The sequence below is a fragment of the Tenrec ecaudatus genome, chromosome X (assembly GCF_050624435.1).
Source record: "Tenrec ecaudatus isolate mTenEca1 chromosome X, mTenEca1.hap1, whole genome shotgun sequence".
NCBI lineage: Eukaryota > Metazoa > Chordata > Mammalia > Afrosoricida > Tenrecidae > Tenrec > Tenrec ecaudatus.
This window is the reverse complement of record NC_134548.1, coordinates 99,197,948-99,203,947: the sequence shown is the minus strand read 5'-3', so window position 1 is coordinate 99,203,947 and position 6,000 is coordinate 99,197,948. Positions and strand designations below refer to the sequence as shown.

Genomic DNA, 6,000 nt, shown 5'->3' with positions numbered 1-6,000 from the left:
TCTTTTCAGTTTCTCAATGGCACTAATCAATCTACATAAGCAAAAATTCAATTTTGCAATGCGTCCTATAGAATCAACTTTTAATACAAATGACGCCTTACTAGGAAATATATATGTATATATACATATATATCGTTTAAAAAGTAGTATAGGTTGACGTAGTTTATATTATGTTGGCATTAACACATGCTATTGTTTCATGAATTAACAGACTTCTTTGTATTTACCTTCATATATCTTGCTTCCACCTACTAAACCATTCAGGCTGGCTGGCTACTGGATACATTAATTCTCTGTGAAGAAAGAATGCTACGGTTTTAAACGCTGGTCAGATCATGTTTCATTACCCTCTGAACACCTGGAAATAGTTACATTCATTCTTAAATTGCCATTTTTTGCAAAAAGCCGTGCAATTACGATGTCAAAAACTAGACAGTCACCATTAAAAATGGCTGTTCTAATTCCGTCGCGAATAGATTGAGGATGGGCTTTCCAAGCCAAACGCCGCCCAGGACAAGCTAGCTCAAGTTGACAAACAAACTTTTCAGCTTGCTCCCGTGTTCCTATCAACTCCACAAATGCGAACATGGGCTCGTCGCCATAAAATCTAACCTGTTTCTCCATTACTATCATGAACTGAAAGCCAAAACAGGACTGTATCATCAACCAGTCAATAGAACCAGGAAGATCAATGCCCATAGCTAGGAAAATTGTGTCTGGACCCTCAAGGGTTGTAATGGGTATTGGATGACGCATCAGATGGGGCACAACAGCTTGCACAGGACCTTTCCATTTACAGGAAATACCAGGGAACGGACAGTAATAAGGCTCGAAATCACAGCGCACTTCATGGGCTGCTTTTTCCTCCGGTGGCAGAGTTTTTTCACATCCGGAAGCGGCATATTTACAAGGGAAGAGTCCAGAATCAGCCACATTCTCCATAGCCACGTTATGAATAGATCCTCCTGCAAATGGGACAACAGGTGAGCTTTGGGCGGCAGTTGCTACAAACAAGACGAGCTTTCTGACACTGGAGGACGGGTGGTAACGCAGTCAGAGGGCTAGACAAGCACAAAGACTCACCAAGTCCTGGAGTCGGCGGTTGTGCCGGGCAGCGCGGGCACCCCCTGGGATGGTGTGCAGTAAGTAGGAAAGCTGGGACCCCAAGCTTCGTGCAAACGCGCTCTGTTGCCAACAGCTTTGCTATATCCCTCCAGCACAGACAATGCAGCCACTTTTTCAAGGTGGCCAGACTGAGGAGACACAGGAGGCTGCGAAGCGAGGTGCTGATAGAGCCGTTAGTCACCTCAGAAAGAGCGGGACTCGCAAAGGCTGCTGGGATTCATTTCCCACCTTCCCCAGCCTGTTCCGCATCCCCACTTACTATTAATAACACATGTGGAAGCGCTGAGGCGCCTGCTCATGAGGGGCGTGGTTTAGCTCCCTCAAAGGGCGGGGCGGGACGGGGGCGGGGAAGAAAAAGCTCCTCATTTTTTTTTTTTTTGCTTTCTGAAAGTTTTAGGTAGGATTTCCAGTATGGGGATATGGACACTTTTGTCTGGTCTCTTGTTTTTTTATTTTCCCTATTGAGTGTGATGTTGCTTGCTACGTCTTTTATTATGTTGAGTATTTTCTCTTCTATCCTATTTTGTTGAGTTTTTAACCATAAAATGGGTGTTGGATATTGTCAAATGACTTTACATGATCATGTGGATTTTATCCTTTGTCTTATTTATGTGGTGTATTACATTGATTGTTTTTGGAATGTGGGACCATCTCTGAATCCCTGGAATGAATTGCATTTGAATTTGGTGATTTATTATTCTTTATTGATATGATCTTGCACTCTATTGGATAGAATTTCTTGAGGGCTTTAACTTCTATGTTCACGTGGTCTATAATTTTCTCTTTGTGATGTCTTTGTCTGATTTGGGATCATTGCTATGCTGTCTTCCTTGAATGAGGATGGAGTCTTGATGTCTTCTATGTTCTAGAACAATTGGTGTTGCATTGGTGTCAGATCTTCTCTGAAAACTTGATGGATTTCAAATCCCTGGGAATCCACCTGGTCAGGAACTTTTCTTTGTTGGATGTTTCCTAGAAACAGGTTTTATTTATTCTGTAATGGGCCTGTTAGGTTTTTCAAAATCTATCTGCATAAATTTGAGTGAATGATATTTTCTAGGTATCTTTCCACTTGTCTTATATTGTAAAATCTGTTTGAATAAACTTTTTCATAATAATATGTTATTATTCTTTTAATTTGATTTGGATCTTCTGTAAAGTCAATGTTTCCCACTCTTATTCTATGTATTTTCACCTTTTCTGTTTCATTTGTAAAATTTCCTGTGGTCTGTCAATTTTATTAACCTTTCCAATGAACCAGCTTCCTTTTGATTTTTTCTGTTGATTTTGTTTTCTATATCATTTATTTCTGCTTTCATTTTTATAATTTTGTTACCTCTTGTATTGTAGGGTCTATCATGTCTTCGTTTTACTGTTTGAAAGTGTTTTGTTGGGGTGCTGATTTTGGATTTCTCTTCTTTTTTCCTGTCTGGATTGGGGTCTGATTATTGTTTTTGCTGAGTCTCGAGTGATACGTTGTATTATTATTCTCATTTGTCTCAAGGAATTTTAAAATATTCTCCCTTATTTTCTTTATTACCCATTTTTAGTAGCCTATATACTCGAATATAACCTGAATTTTTCAGCACACTTTTAATGCAAATTTTGTGGTAAAATTCAGTGCCTCGGCAGATATTCTGATTAGCTTATACTCGAGTATATATGGTACTATGTTGCTCATTCTCGAATTGTCTCTGAATTTCTGTCTGCTTCCTCATTGACTTCAGTTTTATATCTTTGTGGTCTGAGGAGATAAGTTTTAGGATCTCAATGCTTTTTACTTTATTGAGGCATGCATTCTGGCCTAGAATGTGGTCTGAGAACATAATTTGAAGGATCTCAATGTTTTTGAATTTATTGTGGCACGCTTTGCATCCTAGAATATGCTCTATTCTTGAGAATGTTCCATATGTCAGGTGAAGAACATATAATGTGTTTTTCCGGGTGGAGCATTCTGTATATACCTGAGATCAATTTTGTTGATTTTATTGTTGAGCTCCTTTCTGTCTTTATTGAGTTTCTTCTTTGATCCTCTGCCTTTCCTGGAGTATGTCAAATTGAAGTCTCCTGTTATTATTGTCCAGCTGTCTATATCCATTTCCAGTTCTGTGAGGATTTGTTTTATGTATTTTGAGGGTCTTTCATTGGGTGCACATATGTTTATTATAGTTGTACGTGCTTGGTGTTTTATTCCCTTGATCATTATTTAGTTTCTGTTCTTTTCACTTATTACATTGTTTGCCTTGAAGTCTCTTTTTTCAAAGACATCTACTCTCCTTGGGTTATTGTTTGCTAGTTATGTTTTTGTCCAGCCTCTGATTTTTAATTTGTTCATGTCTGTGTTTCTGACGTGTGTTTCTTGTAGGTAGCATATTGTTGGGTTTTGTTTCTTTGTTGTTTGTTCTACTGGTGCATTTAGTTCATTAGCACTCAGTGAGATTATTGACATGTATGTAATTATTACTGTCAATTCACTTTATATTTGTGTGTTGCATGAGTGTGTGGTATTTATTCTTTTTCTGCCTGTATTACTTAATTGATTTAGATGTTGCACTGGTGTTGCTCTAGTGTGCTCTAGATGATGCTCTGGTGTATGTTGGTTTCAGGTTTCTTTGTTGTGGTTGCGGGTGGTTATTTTTTTTACCTTAGTTCTTCAGTGAGTATTTTTGTAGTGGTGGATATGTTTTTGCAAATTCCTTTAATTTCTCTTAGTCCTGGGAGTCTTTTAATTCTCCATCATACTTGAATGATATTTTTATTGGGTAAAAAGTTCTAGATTGATATTATTTTCCTCCAGGACTCTGTATATATCACTCCATTTCATCTTTGTCTGTGTGGTTTCTACAGAGACTATGGTTATTCTAATTGCTGGTCATTTGTATATAATTGCTAATTTTTCTGACTGCTCTAATAATTTTTCTTTTTCCTTGATGTTCGATACCTTGACTAAAATATGCCGGAGAGTTTTGCTTTGGGGCTCTCTCCTGGTTGCAATAGTTGCAGCTTCATGTATAGTTATCTTTTCATCTTTTATGAATTGAGGAACGTTTTCTTGTAAGCATTCTTGGACTACTGTTTGGGGGGTTGTTGGTTTGTTTTTATTTCCTTCCTCTTCTGTTATCACTCTAAATTCAGACCAGTGGCCTTGATTGTGTCTCATGTTGTTCTCTAGACTTTCTGGGTCTCCTTTGCATTTTGTTTCTGTTTATTCTTCTCTTAGATTGGAGACAATAGATTTATCTTCAAGTTCACTAATTTCAGTTTCCATCTTTTCAATCCTGTTTATTATTTATCTTCTAGTATAGTGTAATTCTGCTAATATAGTGTTTTACTTTTCTGATTCTCTTTTGAGTTTTTTTTAGTAAGGTGTATAGTGGTTTCTATGTTCTCTATTTTGTTCACTTTTATTCTCTGACTCTTTCATCATCTGTTGTAAGAGATAAATCATGATTTTTAAGTTCTTTTTCTGTTAATTCCATAGTCTGTTCAATTTCAGGCATTTGATTTAGGTATAGCTGATGTTCAGAAATTTGAGTCTGTTTCTCACTTGTTTGTGTGAACTGGTATCTTCTGTTGTTTTCTTGACGTCTTGGTGTCGAAATTAGGGGTATTTGGGAGTTAGGGTTATCTGGGGATAGTTAGTTCTTAGGTGTTACACTAAGGGGTGATAGATACTTTATATTATATATCTGGGGGAGAGTGTTAGAATAAGCATTAGGGGGTGAGGTCAAAAAGTGGATGGGGAAGTGTTAGAACAGGGGAAAATAAAGGAAAATGAATCAAACATGGGACATGGGACGGAACAGGTAGTGTTAATCGACAATTTAATAGAAAGGAAATGAAGCCAAACAATTGCCTTATTTTTGCTGCGATGGAGGAATTGCTAATAATATTTGAGGGGGAAAAATTGGGTGGTGATGGAAGTAAGGGTGTTCTCCACATTTGGTGAAATGAGGATGAGAAGGAATGTGAAGGATTCAAAAGAAGAAAAGAAAAGAAGGAAGATTAGCAAAGAGCGTTGTGAAATAAAAATTTTAAAAAATAAAGATAGAAAGCATGATACTAGCTTAAGAAGTGGAATATCTTTTAATGTATGATTGTGCTCTAAGTTTTCCACTGAGATTTTTCTTTTATGTGGGTGCTAACATCTGGTTTGAAAATATGTTGAGGGATTAAAAAAATAAAAAGTAAATTGAAATAAAAAATGTAAAATAATATATATTTGTGTCCTTAGGTAGACCAACAAATGGGGAAGTCCTAAATAGACATGAGTAATAAGGACATGGCATGACTTTGTTTTAAAGAGGCAGAAAGTATAGGAATGATAGAACACACAGCAACAATAGTAACAGCAAAAGAAGAGCTTGGGTCTAGAGCTTGTCCTGATGGAAAACAGTTCTCTTTGGAGTAGAAGTCTTTTGAGAAGTTGGGGGTAGTGTCTGAGAGTATGTTATTTTACTACCTTGTGGTTTTTGAGAATGGCAGGACAGGGTTGAGATTAAGGCTAGGGGAATTATTTTGGTGTCTAATAGGACTGAGCATCCTGTATAATTTTGATTTAGGTTAATTATCCCAAAGAAACAGACCTCTGGTAGGTCAGATTGGAGGGGATGGAGTTCGAACTTTTCAGACAATGGAGCTAGATGGAGTTCGAACTTTTCAGATGATGGAGCTATCCAAATGGTGCTGGGGAAGTGGGTGGCTATAATTGCCTTGATCTAGAGGGGAGAGATGAAGCTACTCAGAGAGCAGGTTTGGACTCTGAAAGGTTTGGGGTGCAGACCAGGCTCTGGTACACTGGACATTGCTCAATCTATTTGGTACCTCAGCTGAGGGCACCCTCTGAGTCATGTTGCTCATGGTCTTTGTCTCATG

General features: G+C 37.7%; 1 pseudogene; it reads right to left on the bottom strand.

Moving 5' to 3' along the window:
• Positions 1-333: 333 nt before the first annotated feature.
• On the bottom strand, positions 334-3,223 carry LOC142433562 (E3 ubiquitin-protein ligase SIAH1A-like; annotated as a pseudogene).
• Positions 3,224-6,000: the final 2,777 nt, after the last annotated feature.